Source organism: Lontra canadensis, unplaced genomic scaffold, assembly GCF_010015895.1.
Source record: "Lontra canadensis isolate GAN:19392208 unplaced genomic scaffold, GSC_riverotter_1.0 scaffold9, whole genome shotgun sequence".
NCBI classification, from domain to species: domain Eukaryota; kingdom Metazoa; phylum Chordata; class Mammalia; order Carnivora; family Mustelidae; genus Lontra; species Lontra canadensis.
The window spans coordinates 15,691,784-15,710,801 of NW_022631003.1; positions in this window are offsets into that span (position 1 = coordinate 15,691,784).

A 19,018-nucleotide genomic window follows, 5' to 3' on the forward strand; every position below is an offset into this window, starting at 1 on the left:
ACATATACATATGTATATCTGAAAGACCTTAGGATAGACAGACTTCAGAAATTAGATATCTACTGTCAAACTGCAATCTGACAGGATTTTACAGGTTAGTCTTGGGTCTCAAGTCCCATGTTATAAATGTGTGAAGGCTATCACTTGGGGAAATACAGTTTGTAACATATACTCTGATGATAATCTCTCCAGGACCCCAAAGATGACAGTTAACTACTTCATCAGGTGGATGAGGGGATAGCATCCAGTGTCCAAGGACCCATATACACAAGATAGAACCCAACAAATGATGATCATGGGCATTATCACTCTTTAAATAAAAAGAAAAAAAAGAGGAAAAGGACATATGCAATAATCATTTGAAAGATAAATGAAATTTTACCCAAAATGGGATACCATCATTCAATCAATCCAACACAGTGGAAGTGTTGGAAAAAATGTGAAGCCACAAAAGCCACAGGAATGACCATCCACTGTTGGTGGGAATATACACTGACACTACCAAGTTGGAAAGGGATTTCACATTATCTTGAAAAGATGAACCTACCCAGCCTCTAAGACCCAGCAATTCCATTCCCTAAGGAGACTTTGTATAATGCTTCAGGATCAAGAGCAAGAATGTAGCAACAAAAAGAAATTAAAGGCATCCAAATCAGCAGAGAAGAAGTTAAACTATCACTCTTTGCAGATAATATGATACTTTATGTGGAAAACCCAAAAGACTCCACTCCAGATCTGCTAGAATTTGTACAGGAATTCAGTAAAATGTCAGGATATCAAATCAATGCACAGAAATCAGTTGCATTTCTATACACCAACAACAAGACGGAAAAGAGAGGAATTAAGGAGTCAATCCCATTTACAATTGCACCCAAAACCATAAAATACCTAGGAATAAACCTAACCAAAGAGGCAAAGAATCTATACTCAGAAAACTATAAAGTACTCATGAAAGAAATTGAGGAAGACACAAACAAATGGAAAAATGTTCCATGCTCATGGATTGGAAGAACAAATATTGTGAAAATGTATATGCTACCTAAAGCAATCTACATGTTTCAGGCAATCCCTATGAAAATCCTATCCATTTTTTCAAAGAAATGGAACAAATAATCCTAAAATTTATATGGAACCAGAAAAGACCTCAAATAGCCAGAGGAATATTGAAAAAGAAAGCCAAAGTTGGTAGCATCACAAATCCAGACCTCAAGCTCTATTACAAAGCTGTCATCATCAAGACAGTATGGTACTGGCACAAAAACAGACACATCAATCAATGGAACAGAATAGAGAGCCCAGAAATAGATCCTCAACTCTATGGTCAACTAATCTTCAACAAAGCAGGAAAGAATGTCCAATGGAAAAAAGACAGTCTCTTCAACAAATGGTGTCGGGGAAATGGGACAGCCACATGCAGAAAAATGAAACTGGACCATTTCCTCATACCACACACAAAAATAGACTCCAAATGGATGAAGGACCTCAGTGTAAGAAAGGAATCCATCAAAATCCTTGAGGAGAACACAGGCAGCAACCTCTTTGACCTCAGCCGCAGCAACTTCTTCCTAGGAACATCGCCAAAGACAAAGGAAACAAGGGCAAAAATGAACTATTGGGACTTCATCAAGATAAAAAGCTTTTGCACAGGGGCGCCTGGGTGGCTCAGTGGGTTAAGCCGCTGCCTTCAGCTCAGGTCATGATCTCAGGGTCCTGGGATCGAGTCCCGCATCGGGCTCTCTGCTCAGCAGGCAGCCTGCTTCCCTCTCTCTCTGCCTGCCTCTCTGTCTACTTGTGATCTCTCTCTGTCAAATAAATAAATAAAATCTTAAAAAAAAAAAAAGCTTTTGCACAGCAAATGAAACAGTTAACAAAACCAAGAGACACCTGACAGAATAGAAGAAGATATTCACAAACGACCTATCAGATAAAGGGCTAGTATCCAAAATCTATAAAGACCTTATCAAGCTCAACATCCAAAGAACAAATAATTCAATCAAGAACTGGGCAGAGGACATGAACAGACATTTCTGCAAAGAAGACATCCAGATGGCCAACAGACACATGAAAAAGTGCTCCACATCACTCGGCATCAGGGAAATGCAAATCAAAACCACAATGAGATACTACCATACACCAGTGAGAATGGCTAAAATTAACAAGTCAGGAAATGACAGATGCTGGCGAGGATGCAGAGAAAGGGGAACCCTCCTACACTGTTGGTGGGAATGCAAGCTGGTGCAACCACTCTGGAAAACAGCATGGAGGTTCCTCAAAATGTTGAAAATAGAACTACCCTATGACCCAGCAATTGCACTGCTGGGTATTTACCCTAAAGATACAAATGTAGTGATCAGAAGGGGCACGTGCACCTGAATGTTTATAGCAGCAATGTCCACAATAGCCAAACTATGGAAAGAACCTAGATGTCCATTGACAGATGACTGGATAAAGAATGGTATATATACACAATGGAATACTATGCAGCCATCAAAAGAAATGAAATCTTGCCATTTGCAATGACATGGATCGAACTAGAGGGTATTATACCGAGCGAAATAAGCCGATCAGAGAAAGACAATTATCATATGATCTCCCTGATATGAGGAAGTTGAGAGGCAATGTGGGGGGGTTGGAGGGTAGGAAAGGAATAAATGAAACAAGATGGGATTGGGAGGGAGACAAACCATAAGAGACTCTTAATCTCACAAAACAAATTTAGAATTGCTGAGGCGACGGGGGGGGTAGGGAGAGAATGGTTGGGTTATGGACATTGGGGAAGGTATGTGCTATGGTGAGTGCTGTGAAGTGTGTAAGCCTGGCGATTCACAGACCTGTATCCCTGGGGCTAATAATACATTATATGTTAATTAAAAAAATAAAAAATTATAAAAAAAATTTTTTAAACTTAAGAAAAAAAATGAATGTCTGTAGCAATCCTGCTTATAATACCAAAGAGTTAGAAACGGTCCCACTGCCAGTTGACAGGACACTGGATAAATAAATCATACATACACAAAAGAGAATACTATTCAGCATAAAAACAAATGAACTATAGCTGCAGAAATCAAACATCGGTACATTTAAAACACAATGTGAAAGTGTAGAAGACGACATACAGTATGACTCCATTTTCAAAAGAGACAAAATTAAATAATATGCCATTTGGGGACACCAAAAAAACACTGGTTTCTTTGTGAAGGTGGCGAGCAAGGGGATCAGGGAGGTGCTCATTAGGGTTTCAAAAGAATCCAGGATGCACTATTTCTTAAGCTGGGTGGTAGGTTCAAAACTGTTTATTTTATTTTCTGAGTATATTATCTTACTATGCACAGATTATTCCTAATAAAAATAAATCCTAATATTCACAACAGAAAAATCAATAAGAAATGTGATCAGGTGATCCCCAAAAGAAGTGATATCCATGACTAGTAAACCAATTTTTAAATCTTCAAATTTAGTAGCAGATAGTTGTAAATTTTTTTATTGTAAATTTTTAAAATGAGTAGTATTTATCATCAATCCGATTGGTGAAGATAATTTTAAGTAATATTCGATGCGTATGCTAATGCAACGAGATGGACAGCTATACTGTGCTGCTCAAAGTGTAAACCAGAACAACTTTAGGGCACCTAGGTTGCTCAGTCCATTAAACGTCCAATTCTTGGTCTCAACTCAGGTCATGATCTCAGGGTCATGAGATAGAGCCACATGTCAGGCTCGTGCTAGCTGTGGAGCCTGCTTAAGATTCACTCTTTCCATGTCTGCCCCTTCCCTTGCTCTCACTCTCTCTCTCCCTCAAAAAAAAAAAAAAAAAAAAGAAAGAAAGAAAGAAAGATAAAAGAAAAAAAAAAGAACTTCTCTAAGAAGTTACTAAACAATACCTATCAAGAAGACTTACCATTTGTTTCTTTGACTCAGTATCAGAAGATCACAAGAGATTCAGGCAAAGATTTAGATTCAATACAGCATTGTTCACAGTAGCCAAAAAGGCAAGATATTTATCCCTCCATTTGACAAACATTTACTGAACACCGACTATGTGCCAGGTATTGTTTGGAGCACCTGCAATACTTTAGTGAAGAAAACTGACAAAATTCTTTACCCTCCTGGAATTAACATTCTAGTGAGAAGAATCAATACTAAACAATAAACTTAGTAAATGGCTATAGTAAAATAGTACACGAGAGAATAGATGCTTGATGTAAAAGAAGAAGTAGAGCAAAATAAGAGGGATCAAGAGTGGCTGCAAGCAAGATAAAGAGGAACATTTTGCTTCACTAAGAAGATGATATCTGAGACAAATTTCAAAGGAGGTGAGATATGTAGACAGTGGTCCTTGGACATTGGAAGCAAAGGGACCACCAGGTGCAAAGGTACTGGGACATGAGCCTGTCTGGCAATTAAAGAAATATTAGGGAGTCTAATGTGTCTGGGGTAGCCTGAGAAGGCAGAGGAGTAGGAGAGGAAGCTGGAGACCAGAGAGAAAAGTGTACAGGGGCAGTTATGAAGGGCTTCAAAGGACTTGAAAAATCAGGACACTTTGGTGGGTTTGGAGCAGAGAGCCATGCTGTAACATATTTTTCAAGGATCCAAGTGTTTAAATAAGGAAATAACTAAATAAGTTACAGTAAATTTTGTGCTTGTTTATAGTAGGAGCTCAGAAGATATTTAAAGGATAAACAAATACAACAAAATATTATACATCCATTAAAACTATAATTTCAAAGAATATTCAGTGACCTCGGGGTGCCTGGGTGGCTCAGTTGTTAAAGCGTCTGCCTTTGGCTCAAGTCATGATCCCAGGGCCTTGGGATTGAATCCTGCATCAGGCTCCCTGCTTAATGGGAGAATCTTCTTCTCTCCTCCCTCTGCTTTTATCCAGCTCATGCTCTCTCACTCGCTCACTCTTTCTCTCAAATAAATAAATCAAATCTTAAAAAAAATATTCAGTGACCTGGGAAATGCTGATCACAAATATTAAATGAAAAAAAAATCTGATTAAAAAGTTCTATGTATGTTACGGCTCCAATTTTGGAGATAGATAAACAGAAACAAAAGTAGATAAAAATTATAAGGAAATACCGTCAAATATGAAATGGCTTTAAGTAATTGGTGAGATTATAGATGTTTTTATGGCATTTGTATTTTCATGTATTTCTGAATTTTCTGTATGAAAACGTATTATTCTTATAATCAGAACAAAAAATAAATAAATACCATTTTTGAAAAATCTACCACAACTATATGGTATTCCTTATTACTTCTATGATGAACGTCTGGAAATATGTCCATTGATCAAAATCATTAGATTAGTTCTGGGCTCACGGGGAAGTGGAAGGTGTCTGATACTCATCGGTCGACTTTAGCAGCAGACAGCCTGTAGTTCATCAGTATGGCTGTCACCAGTAGTTCAATAAATCCACTGGAATCACTACAGAAGAATTTCTAATGGGATTATGGAAACAATTTGGCTGGTAAAAAAACACATGATTAAAAAGTCATTACTCTATCTACCAGGCAGGAGAAGAATTGCCTAATTTAACCACGAAAGTCACTACAAAAGACCAAAATAATTACAGTGTAAATGGATACCCAAAATAAGGGATCATTTGATTTTAATGATACCTTGAAAGAAAATTATGGGTGCGGGGTGAGTTCCCCAGAATCATGTAAAACAGCTCATTAGCACCCTTATTGGACTCAATTGACTGCTCGTTTGAATCTGAGGCAGCACCGGGTACCCCCCCCCTCCACCACACCCCAAGCTCCTTCTTGTTAATTTCATTTTGGAGTCTGGGTCTGCTGTCTTCAAATGCCTGTGTCTCACTTAAGGTATGCTGGAGGACAGGTTTCCCCTGAGATGCATCTCCTTTTAAGTTCCTACAAGGCTCAATTTTTAGCAAGATTTCATCCTTCTGTAGCCAAGAACATGTTGAGCCATCAGAAGAAATGTGGTAATTTGGTCCATGAGGCATATGGAGTGATGAACAAGAAAAGAGTCCTTAAGAGAACTCGAAGTGGGATTCCCACAAAACATTTGCAGGGCTCCCAGAAACAGGCTTTCCCTTCCGAAAAGGAAGAGTCCATGGCAGCCCTTTCCCGCAGATCAGGAGCACATCCTTATACAAGGGCATCTTCAAATCCAAACAGTCTTACCAAGCAAAGGCAGCTGCAGAGCTAAGTTGTTGCTTATTAATTAATCAGGTGCTAAGTTCAAAGGTGAGTCAGTTCCCTGCATTAACAAGTGACTCGGGGGCACCTAGGTGGCTCAGTCTGTTAAGCGTCAGCCTTTTGGCTCAGGTCATGATCCTGGGATCAAGCCCCAGGACAGGCTCCCTGCTCAGTGGGGAGTCTGCTTCTCCCTCTCCCCCTGCTCCTACTCTGTCTCTCAAATAAATAAGAAGAAAAAAAAGAAGAAGAAGAAGAAGTATTGCAGAAGAAAAGTGGGTCATTTGTTACCCTTCTATGGGACAGAGGGTGCTATGAGAATACAACGAAGAGACCTGAGCTAGGGAGGGTCTAGGGAGAGGGAGAGGGAGGGAGGTGGTTACGCTTCCTTGGACAAGAAATGCCTCAAGTTAATTCCAAACAAGTTAGGTGGACAAGATGACAATGGGATCATTCTTATGGTATCTGCCACAACACACTCTCAAAATCAACCCAGTGTTGTGGGTTTGATTTTGCTATTGTTTTGTTTTTATGAAACCAGCCTTTACCTCTAGTTACAATCCACGCTCAGCATGAAGTTCTTGTATTTCACTGGTTTGAGATAACAAGTCTTACACTCCCAAGGTTGGGTAAAAAAAAAAAAAAGAAAAGAAAAGAAAACTCAACTGAGTAAATTTGAAGATTGAATTGGCTTTACCCAGTGATTCATGAATTGGCAGCATCCCATCTAACAAGCAGAAAAGAGGTCCCAGGAGCTCTACAAAATGGAAGACTTTTCTAGGCAGAAGGAGGCAAGGCGAGGAAGTTGCTCTAGCAAAGAATGGGTAGCTTCAAGCAGGGTCACTTGTGGAAGAAATGTTGGTAAGAGCATTGCAACTGATGTTTTGTGTTAGAATCCCTGATAAAGCAACACAAATAAGAAAAGAGGCCCCAAACCTGGCCCCCAAACTCCTGAGGACTGCCTTCAGGTGGGTAGGATCTTTCTGAGGTAGGAAAAAATGAAGGATCCTGGAAAAAGCAGGAGTGCTATGGGAGTGTGATGGGAAGGCAGTATCACTGGAAGGCCCGCCAGGCCAACCCCTCCGGGGTTGGATGGAATTGAATGGAATCCCGCCCCTTCCTCATCCCAACCCTCTCCACAGCAACAGTGTAGCCCAGTTCTTGGGTATGACCAGGGTCCCTCTGAAAGAAGGAAAAGTGGCAGCCTGGGTTTTCCAGTGATTTTCCTAACTGAGAACTACAAGTTAAAGGTAGAGTCCTTTCCTTACTGAAGCCGTTATCAGCATCTTTGATCCTCCTCAACCAGGGTGGATTGGCTAGGGTTATTGGAATCAGTAATAAGACTTAGGGTAAATACTTTCCTGAAAGCTATAATAAAAAGAATCAGCTATTTCTCCTTACTGGTCTGAAAGGATATCTCTTTCTCAGTTAAAAGTCAAAAGATGGAAGTGAACCATCTAAATAGTAGAATATGATAAGTGTTTAAAACAACTATGCCGAATGCATTTTTCTGGGCCAAAAGGTGGGGGAAAGCTCTCCTGCCTTCTCCCCTCCCCATCCTTTCTCTTTACTTTCTTTCCTGAAGAATTCACTCACAAGCCATTAGGTGGGGCAGACCACATGGGCTTTCCACACTGGCGGTGGGAGAAGGTCAGAAGCTGCAGGGCCAGGAGCAGTGTCAGGGTCCAGGTGGGAGGAGAAGGGAGCCACACACACACATGGCCACATGGAGGTGTCAGGTAAGGAGGGTAATCCTTAATAAGAGGGGCAGGCCAGCTCTGAGTGTCTGAGCCCACGGGAAGTGGGGGGCAGCATAGATGGTCAGAGACAAAGCAGATGAGGAGGGTGCCCAATGCAAGGTGTTTGGTGAGGATATCAGAACCCAAGCTGGGTGAGCGGAGGCCACACAGACAAGCGACCCAGCAGAGGGCGCAGAGCCCCAGCCAAGTGTGAGGCCACATAGAGGAGGAGATGGAGGCAGAGAAGAGATATCAGTTACGTTCAGGGAGCAAGATCAAACAAGCAACTATATTAAGGATAATGGGAGCCAAGTCTCTCATTGTCAGAGAAGGAATCTACAAATGCAAACCCCATGATGCTGGTGTTGAATCAGAATCAGAGGCATGGAGGTGAACTCATGGTTTTCCACATGAAAGCTAACTGTGGAGATAAAGATTGCGCATCTGAGTGCGGTAGGCATGTGTGTATGTATGTGTGTTACTCCTTGGAAAAATGGTTCATTCCCCAGCTGGAGCAGGAAAGAACAAGACAAGCCTGGAGCATCTTACACCGGGAAACACAGCACTCGAGAATGATGGAGGCATGGGAAAGGACACAGACTCCCAACTTGAAGGGCGTCTGCTGACCAAATTGAGGAACAATTAAATTAGAGCATCTAATGCAGGATTGCCGGCTAAATACTTAGGAAGGAAACCATGAGTCCTTACAGTCTTCATAAATGAATAAATTGAAAGTTTGATGATGAAAGGGGTATTCACATAGTTTCAGATTACCTCCCCCAGAAAACCTATGAGTAACGACACGGTGGGGAAGCCAAGTGCACATCACCTGAACCACGTCATCAAAGTGAACATTACCAGTCATCGGGCACATTAAAGTCCCGTGCATCTGAGAGGATGCCATGAGAGGACACAGCCTCACTTCCACGATTTCTCTGCCAAAAAGAAATAACCAAAATCTAACCATGACAAAATAGCCAACAAACCCAAGTTGAGGGACAAACAACCAACCTATAATCTTTTAAAGTGTGAAAGTCATGAAAATCAACGAAAAGACTGGAAATTTGCTGCTGGATAAGGAAACCAAAGAGGCATGATAATGAAATGGTGTGCATCCTTCTGAACCGGATCTCTTTGCCATGAAGATTATTTATTGAGGCAGTTGGTGAAACTGTAGGGGAGACTGAAATGGAGACGGTAGTGACATATGTCTGTTCATTTCCTGGCCGCATGATTGTACGGTGGCCACAGAGGGCAAAGTTCTTATTGGTTGTGTGTAATATGCACTCAAACATTTAGAGAGGATGGGTATCTGGTTGGAAACTTACTCTCAACCAGTTCAGAAAACACGTTTTTATACCATTGTTGCAAACTTCCTGTAAGTTTGTGATTGCTTTAAAGAAATTTTAAGCATTTTTTAAATATCAGGATAAATATGTCCTGAGATGACAACGAGATACCTGACAGCAAGGCTTTCCAGCAAATATCGGGGTTCCTGGCTCTTCTGCCCACGGTGGGTAAGACAGAAGCTTCTGAGGCAGTTCTGCGAGTTCTTCCAAGAGCAACTGGGTCTAGACCTGTGAAGTCTGGCTCCACCATGGAGCTCTTGTCCCAGATGATTCACATTTTGATTAGCATGGCTTCTCCAGGCTTAAAAATCCATCCTATGCTGAAAAGAACTTAAAATACAAAAGGCCAGGCACCTTTTCGTTGAGTTCCCTTGCCCAGTAGCACAGAACTGTTGCCATGGGCTGCGATCTGTAAGCTGTGTGCATACAGTGGCTCACTGGGCAGAAGTCAGAACTTCTGAAGGACGGTCAATGGTTGGTGCTGGGATACCAGGAGAAAGCCATTCTTTTTTTTTTTTTTTCATTGAACAAATATATATCAAGTAGTTCATTTGAGCCAGACATTGTGCTCAAAGAAGGGGACAGAGCTGAGAATAAAAACCCAATCTTTCTCCTCAAGGAGAGTACAACCTAGGGGACTTTCTAAAGACCACATTTTCTCAATTGAACAGTAACATATACACACAAAGCACGCAAATCATAATTGTACTGCTCCGTGAATTTTCATGAACAAAACACATCCGCATAATGAGCACCCAAATCAAGAAAGAGAACATTTCCAGCACCTAAAAGCCTTGTTGCTCTTTCCAAACACTACCACTCCTCCTTGACCTCCTGACTTTTAGCAAGCCTAGTTTTGTTGTCAGATCCTCATTTTTAAAGGAGATCTCAAGGAGGACACCTAAGTCCTGGTTCTTCCAGAATGGATTTCTCCTCCTGGGGACCATGATGATCCAGTGCTAACATCTCCTTGCACAGCATCTTGATTCTGCTTCTCCATTGTGCTGGGAGTTGCTGATTAATGGTGACAGTTTGAGTCTTGTCTGGTATGGACCTGGATGATAGTTCCCATATGAAAGAGGTTGAGCAGAACTGCTGAATTTGGTTGCCAGCAGGGGGTCCCTTTTCTTAGACCAGATGCAATATGGCAGGATATATCAAGCATCTATCTCGTGCAACCCTGAAGGTATGAGTAGTTTGGATTGGCAAAATAAGTGGAGAAGCACAGTGAGCTTTATCCATGGCAATTCCATTCGTGGGCTTGCGCTATCTTCAGGCATCTGCAGAAGAACCCAGCTCTTGCTTCTTTAATAGGAGGCCTTAAAGAATACCTCCCTAATTTCCCATGGTGGTGCTGCCCCCTTGGGGCTGCTCACTTCTATGTCAGAAGATCCCACCTCTTCTCAGGGACTGTTAAATTCAAGTGCTCTTTTACTGGTGTAACAGAAAACCCCATAGAGCTCAAGAGGAAGGACATGTATATTCTCAGCTAAGCCAGTTAAAGTATCTCTAGTTTTTAAAGAAATCTTGAGCAATTGCAGGGCTGTTGAACCCCTCTCATTCTGAGGGCCTCCCAGAGACAGTGTCCATTCCTCATGGAGGTCCCAGTTTCCTTCCTCACCAATCCCTTCCTCACATCCTTTTCTTTCTCTCTCACTCTGACCTGTTCTTTCACTTTTCTCTTCCTTTCCTTCCTGTCTTTTCCTCACCCCATTATTTTTAAGACTTCTGTTTGGTCTCATCATTTGCAATCATATGAGGAACAGAGAGAAAGGAAGACAACTCTTCCCCCAGAAGAGTGGTTAAGAAGGAGGAGAATGCTCCTATAGATGGCAATGTTTGTCACATGCACTTAGCAAATAAAAACTAGAGAAACATATTGCCGTTGTAGGGAAGGAAAAATTTCTCCTCTACATTTGGGTCTCCAGCTGGCCCTAAGAATTAAACTGATATGAGACAAATTAACAGGAGGAAAAGCATACAAGTTCTGGTTATTTTTTTTTATACTTGTTCATTGGAGTTCTCACACACAAAAAAAAATAAGGAGCAAAGAAGCAGCTGGAGTCAAACACTTCCACGTGAAGTTGGATAAGGAGTACTAAATTGTGAGCACATGACTAGGCAAAGGGGCTTAGGCTCGGGTAGTTAATTATGGAGAGGAACTAGGAAGAAAAGATTAGTTTAAAAGGTTTGTGTGCACAAATTTCTCCCGGCCTTGGCTCCTCAACCCTGATGATAAGAATGTTTCTTTTCTTCTTGTGTAGGTGAGACAGCTTCCATATGGGCACCTCATTTCCTGCTTTCAAGAGGGAAAACGAAGAGTGAGTGTCCTCCATGCATCTGTTCTTTCTCAAGTGTCTTTAACTCAAAATAATCGATATGCCAGAACAACATATTTTAGGGTGGCGTCTTCTACACTCTCACTATATAGGAAATGTTTTACATGAAGTTTTCCTTCTAAAGGGAATTTTGAGAAAGTTGCCAGAAGGGATGGTGAAGAATCCTGTCCACAGGGAGAAGTAAGATAAACTTAAATCTATAGAATATTCAATTTGAGGGTGTTTCCAGAACTTAGAGTGCCCTGAAGAGTCACCCAACCCAAAGCCTTCATTTTACAGATTAGAAGGCAGCCCCAGGGGTTGGGGGGATGGGTGAGCCTGGTGATGGGTATGAAGGAGGGCCAGGATTGCATGGAGCACTGGGTGTTACACGCAAACAATCATGGAACACTACATCAAAAACTAATGATGTACTGTATGGTGACTAATATAACATAATAAAAAAAGGGAAAAAACATAGAAGGCAGTCCCAGAGATGTTGATCTGCTTAAGGTTGCACAGGTAGCCAGTGGCAGGAAAGTAGGAACCCACATGTGAAACGTCCCAGTACAATGATCTTTCCATTGAGATTGTTCTTGTAAATTGGAAAAACACACAAACCAACTTCCTCCTAGGTGTCCTGCTTACGTGGCAAGCTCCAAGTTAAAAAGTTAAAAATTATAGTATCGTTTAACAAAAATGGAACTTATTCCAGCCTTCAAAAAGCACCATATAAAGGAATCCTCTTGCTTACTACCTTAAATTATGGGCAGCACATTTAGTGATCTTTCCCTAACTCGTTTAGGAAGTGTTGAAGCTTTTCTGAGGAATCCTCTATCTTTTGGTCTTCATGTGGCTTGTTTGAAATTCATTACCCTCTTTCATCCCCCGTGATCCTTTTCTCACCCTCCTCTTTCTTTGCTCTCCCACTTCACCCAGCCCAGGTCAAATCTGAAGGATCTGCTAGGGGAATATCACAGTCACCAAGGACTTATCATCACCATCAAGATTGATCCCATATGGTGTCTACAAAGTTGAGGGGCGAGGCCACGGTGCTTGGGAACTCCACAGGGATGATGTGAGAACACAACCCCTTTTGTCTTCATTCCCAGCCCCTGAGATGAGCTCAGCCTGCTAGAACCAAGAATTTCTACTCCCCTGGCTTCATTAGAGCTTCCAGCCATGCTTTTTCCATTTCTTCAACTGCATTTCAAGAGCAATGGGATTCAGAGGTTTGAAAAGCTTTTAAAAATACATTTCATGTGATCTTGTGCCTACAGAATTCATGCTCCAATTTACCTTTGAGCTCTTGCCTATTCTTACTAATTCAATTGTTCCTTTTGTGTCTATAAATTATATTTGGATTTTTTTTTTTCCTTTCCTCCAGTTTGTTTAGTTTCCAGGATAGAAGAATTCTCGTCTCAGGCTCTAATTACAGCCCCAGCACTAATCTATCACTTGTTTCCAATATGTTTGAAGAGGTGTCTCACTGAGTTCTTCCCCTTTGGGCTGGCTTCTCAGAATGTCAGTGGAGATTTCTAGAAGCTTCTTCCATTAACCATGTGTTGATTTGAAATCTAAATGTTTTTCCCCAAGTTACGTGCTACAGTGGAGGCAGGGAGCCACAGAATACTAAGCACACGCCAACATTATCCTTATAGCATTGGTGCCTGAAGCTTCTTGTCTTCAACTACAAAATGACAACTATTAATAAGATTTTGAGTTTATTTCTTTTAAAGAAAGAAGTGACTTACTGTCTGGTTTCTTCTTATGGTCTTTGTCTGGCCAGCTCTGTTTGGAGAAGCCAGGAAAGACTTGCTGAAGAAGGAAGATCTGTCCGGTTCGACTAATTGCTTGCCCGACTAAAAGCATGCTCATGCCAATGGCCACAATATTGAAGAGTCAGCCAGAAATGGACATGAAAGAGAAAGGAAACATAAAAGCAACTCTACTCTAGTAAACTGCATGGCATTCAAGGAGGGGAAAGACAAACAACTCAAAACACAACCTTAAAATGTGCTCAGCAAGAAACAAACTGCCCATTGGGGGCCTCTGGGACTTCCTTCTGATGCACGAAGTTCAATTATACACTGAAGTACTGAGTTACTGAAGGCCAGACCATGGTGAAGGAGAGCAGGCTCTCTCACCTTACAGAGCGCAGCTTTAAAAAAGATTTATCACGTATCTGATGGACTTGCCACATGTCGAAGACTAACCTTTTTTTAATGAATTCTTTCCCTTTCTTCACCTCCTCCCCTGGCAGAAAAAAATCGTAATAGTGGTGATAGGAAAATGTCTGTAATAATTTTAACATATGTGAGATTACCCAAGAGGTGTGTCATATATAGGTGGTTTCAGAATTTCATTAATCCACAATCTAGGAATGTGATATTTTACAGACCGTACTTGTATACAGTACAAAGACAGACAGTAACTTCTTAACCCACTCTGAAGGGCAGTCTCTCTTTTTCCAACATGCTCCTCGCATTTCTTCAGCTGAGCTGTTCAAATGCAGAACAGTAACTTGTTGGATGCTCAGCTACCAGCTTCCTATGCAGATCCCCTTCAGAAAACAAGTAAATTTTGTTTGCATGAAGTTCACGAAAAATAGGCTTAGGAGCCAGACATCGTATTAAATCGACTGACTGGGCAGGAATGGCGCTTGTTAATTTCCCTTTATTAGATTTGCTCTACAAACTTCAATTTCAAAGACGTGAAATGTGTGTGTGTGTGTGTGTGTGTGTGTGTGTGTGTAAATATACATATCACTGAGTTGAACCATCTCAGCAAGGTAGGCCATGCAAATCCCTGCAATGAATTTCCTGGGATGACCATTTACAGCTGTCTCCTTTATGTAAATATAAAGTAAGAATGCCCCTCTTTTTTAGGAAAAAGCATCTGTTGCCCATAAGCCCTTGTGCTTTTGAGCTAAGTGCCACTGTTAACCTGCTGTCACCTTTAACCTTCTTCTCTCCTGGTATGTGATTTCTCAGTGTCTTGTTGAATCAGGTCCCAATGTTAAATGAGTACTTCTCGCTCCAACCTAACTCATTGAGGCTCTGCTGACAGAACAAGCATAAATCTGAATGCCAACTAGAAATATTTCACCATAATTCAGACAAAGTACAACCCTTGTCCAGAATTTAGAGCTATGTAGAACTACAGAATGGAATTTAGCTCATCACCTTTGTCACCATAGACCCTTACTCAAATAATCCCCAAAAGTTTTCTAAATTTTTAAAAATGAATCAGTAGTAGCTTCCCTATGACCCTGTAATTGCACTACTGGGTATTTACCCCAAAGATACAGATGTAGAGAAAAGAAGGGCCATCTATACCCCAATGTTCATAGCAGCAATGGCCACGGTCACCAAACTGTGGAAAGAACCAAGATGCCCTTCAACGGACGAATGGATAAGGAGGATGTGGTCCATATACACCATGGAGTATTATGTCTCTATCAGAAAGGATGAATACCCAACTTTTGTAGCAACATGGATGGGACTGGAAGAGATTATGCTGAGTGAAATAAGTCAAGCAGAGAGAGTCAATTATCATATGGTTTCACTTATTTGTGGAGCATAACAAATAGCATGGAGGACATGGGGAGATGGAGAGGAGAAGGGAGTTGAGGGAAATTGGAAGGGGAGGTGAACCATGAGAGACTATGGACTCCGAAAACCAACCTGAGGGGCGGGGAGTGGGAGGTTGGGAGAACAAGGTGGTAGGTATTAGGGAGGGCACGTATTGCATGGAGCACTGGGTGTGGTGCAAAAACAATGAACACTGGGGCACCTGGGTGGCTCAGTGGGTTAAGCCTCTGCTTTCAGCTCAGGTCATGATCTCAAGGTCCTGGGATCAAGTCCCGCATCAGGCTCTCTGCTCAGCAAGGAGCCTGCTTCCTCCTCTCTCTCTCTCTGCTTGCCTCTCTGCCTACTTGTGATCTCTCTCTGTCAAATAAATAAATAAAATCTTTAAAAAAAAAAATGAAGGGGTGCCTGGGTGGCTCAGTGGTTAAAGCCTCTGCCTTTGGCTCAGGTCATGATCCCAGTGTCCTGGGATCGAGCCCCACATCGGGCTCTCTGCTCCGCGGGGAGCCTGCTTCCTCCTCTCTCTCTCTGCCTGCCTCTCTCTGCCTACTTGTGATCTCTGTCTGTCAAATGAATAAATAAAATCTTTAAAAAAAAATGAATACTGTTAAGCTGAAAAGGAAAAAAAAAGAATCAATACTTACTGAGTGCCTCCAATGCCAGCAAAAAAAAAAAAAAGTATTAAACATCTCTTTGCAAAAGGAGTTAAGAATATAATGGCAAAATGAGCTATATAAATAATTACAGACAATTGCATGATCCTGCCCCACTTTCATAAACTTCCCTAATGTAGTCACTATTATTCCTTGCCCTGTCTCAATTGGCTCTAGATCTCCACGCTGTGTGCAGACAAACCCCCACCTTAGGACAGTTGCTCTTGCCTCTGCTTGGAGCCCTCATACCCCAGATGTTCAAAGGGCCAACTCAGACATCTCCTTCAAACCTTGGCTCAATACTTCTTTTTGATTGGGGCCAACCCTGACCATTCATTCTATTTAAAATTGCACCCTGCCCTCCAGTCCTACACTCTCCATCCTACTTGCCCTTCTTTATCTTTTTCAGTAACATTTATGATCTTCTAATATACTATATAATTTACTTATTTTCTATGTCTATTAGTTCTCTCCCCCCTCCTCACACTATGTATGGGGAGAATATAAACTTCATAAAGACAGGAGTCTTTGTTTTGATCATGGACATATCCTGAATATATAGATCAGTACCTGGTGTATTAGAGGTGTCCCATAAATATGTCATGAATGTATAAGTAAATGGCTCAAGGAAGAAGAAGACCATATCAAAAACAATCATGGAGGCATCCAACAAGAAGTAGAGGCTCCTCCTTTGCTGGGGACATTTTGAGGGAAAGAAAGAGAATAACCGAAAGAGGTCAGACTATAGGGCCCCAGCTCTTTCTTGGGGCTGAAACTGTGTGGCTGTAGGAACTCCCCTGAGGCACTGGCAAAGAGATTCTAGTACAGCTTTCTAGGTATAAGTCAGGAGAGTACCCTCCGGGCCCACACGCTTTTTAGGGTCCCTCTGTGCCCAAGGAAAGAGAAAAAGAAGGTGTGAAAACCTTTGGGGAAAAAAAATACAAGTACCCAAAAGTACTGGAGTCTGATCAGTCTTTGAAAAGATACTTCCTGTCTCCTCCCACCAATCTTTTTAAACATTGCACTGGAAATTCTAGCTATTGCAATAAGATCAGAAAAGGATATAAAAGAAATACTGATTGAGAAGAAAGAAATAAAACTGCCTTTGTTCACAGATGATATGATAATCTATGTAGAAATTCCAAAAGAATCAACAAAAGACACTGATTTAGACCAAAATTGGCTATTTTGAACTTTTTTTTAATGAATTACTTTTATGGATTGGTAATTTTAAATATTTTCCCCCACCACCAATGGGAATGAGGCCCATCATAAAAGAATAAAGAAAACTACTTTAATTTTTGGCACATCTGAGTTGTAAGGCATAAACCCAACCCTGCTGCATTTGCTTATGTCTCTCATGAAGCGTCATGAAGAAAGGCCCATATCTATTTTGTTCAAGGCTGTATTCTAGCATAGTGCCTTCAGTGTGGTAGATGATAAATACCATCAGTTGACTGGATCAGTGGTTTTCTTAAGAATGAAGCAATAAATTCATTCCGTATGTGTTCTGAGGTCAAACTACCCAAGTTCAAAGCCCTTGCTTTGCCAGTAATAGTGTAGACAGTGAAATGATCATATCTTCATCCTGTTGTGGCAGAATCATTTACTGAGATTCTAATTTGTATTTTATTGTCTTCATATTTTTCCTATCCCATTTGAAGCACAGGGATAGATCTTCACAACTCTGAGCCGCAAGGGAAGTTTATGTTGAAAGAAAAGTTAAAAGGTAAGCCAGCTGGCCTGACTAGTGATGAGGATGATCTCCACCTTGGTGATTTCAAGAAAATGGCAAGTTCTCAGAGAAAGAATGGACTATGTGGCCGAGGAACCACCTGTTTCTCAAGGGACCATGAGGATCTGGATGGTGAAGGTTATCAGTAGCAGTGACAGGCTGAAGATTAGGAGCATATTTTCTATTTTCTAAGAACCACATGAGATTTTTTTTTACAACCCTGGGTAAGACATGTGGGCCCTCTTCACTGAGCATAAATTTCTTGCTGTCACAGCATGGGTGTGGGGATTACCTCTGAGTTAGATTTGATTTGACACAAAGAAAACATGACAAGTGGGGCCTTCTGGGTGGATCAGTCATTAGGCATCTGCCTTTGGCTCAGGTCATGATCCCAGGATCCTGGGATTGAGCCCCGTTTCAGGCTTGCTGCTTGGCGGGGAGTCTGCTTCTCCCTCTCCCACTCCCCCTGCTTGTGTTCCCTCTCTTGCTGTCTCTGTCAAATAAATAAATAAAATCTTCAAAAAAAGAAAAAAAAAAAGAAAAAGAAAACATAGACAAGTGACTTCTTTTCATATTCACATTTATGGAGAAGTGTTCACATCATTACACTATTACTTTTAATACCTAAACAATTCTAGAAACAGTGACCCCAAAATTCCTCCAAGAAACTTTTCCATGAAAAACTCTAAATGTCTGTTGGAAGTTGGATAAAAGAGGCACTGAATTCAACTTAACCTCTTTCTAAAGTCATCACAACATACTCCTGGGAGAAATCGGACCAGAACTCAGTGTTGGGAGTGCTCCTCCAGGGCCCCCTGGTCAGTGTCTAGGAGCTTGATGGGCTGTGGTTTGGGTTCCTGGGGCAGAGACTCTGGTTGGTAACATGAATGCTTCTCAAATAGTTCTGTTCTCCAAAGAGCTTGGGAAGACATTTTCCAATCTTTACAGTTTCTTTCATATTTATTTGTTTTTCAGACTTTAAGCCTAAATCCTATAGTAATACCCCCATAAAGCTAAGGTTTAGAGTTTAACTGAAAATTGCATTAAGTTTTTTAAAAAGTTATTCTCTACGTAGAAATGAATTTTCCCTCTTGCCAGGGCTCAAATGGGCATGAAGAATTTCTTTAATTTAATAAGTGCTTTACACTTAGCTTAAGAGGAAACTTCAAAAATATGTTTCTTTTCCCTTCCATTAATAATTACTAGAGTCTGATCGGTCTTTGTAAAGATACTTCCTGTCTCCTCCCACCAATCTTTTCAACATTGTACTGGGAGTTCTAGCTACTGCAATTAGATCAGAAATGGACATGAAAGAAATACTGACTGAGAAGGAAGAAATAAAGCTGTCTTTGTTCACAGATGATATGATCATCTATGTAGAAATTATAAAAGGATCAACAAAAAAACCTACTGGAACTAATAAGCATTATAGCAAGTTTGCAGGAAAAAGGTAAACATACAAAAGT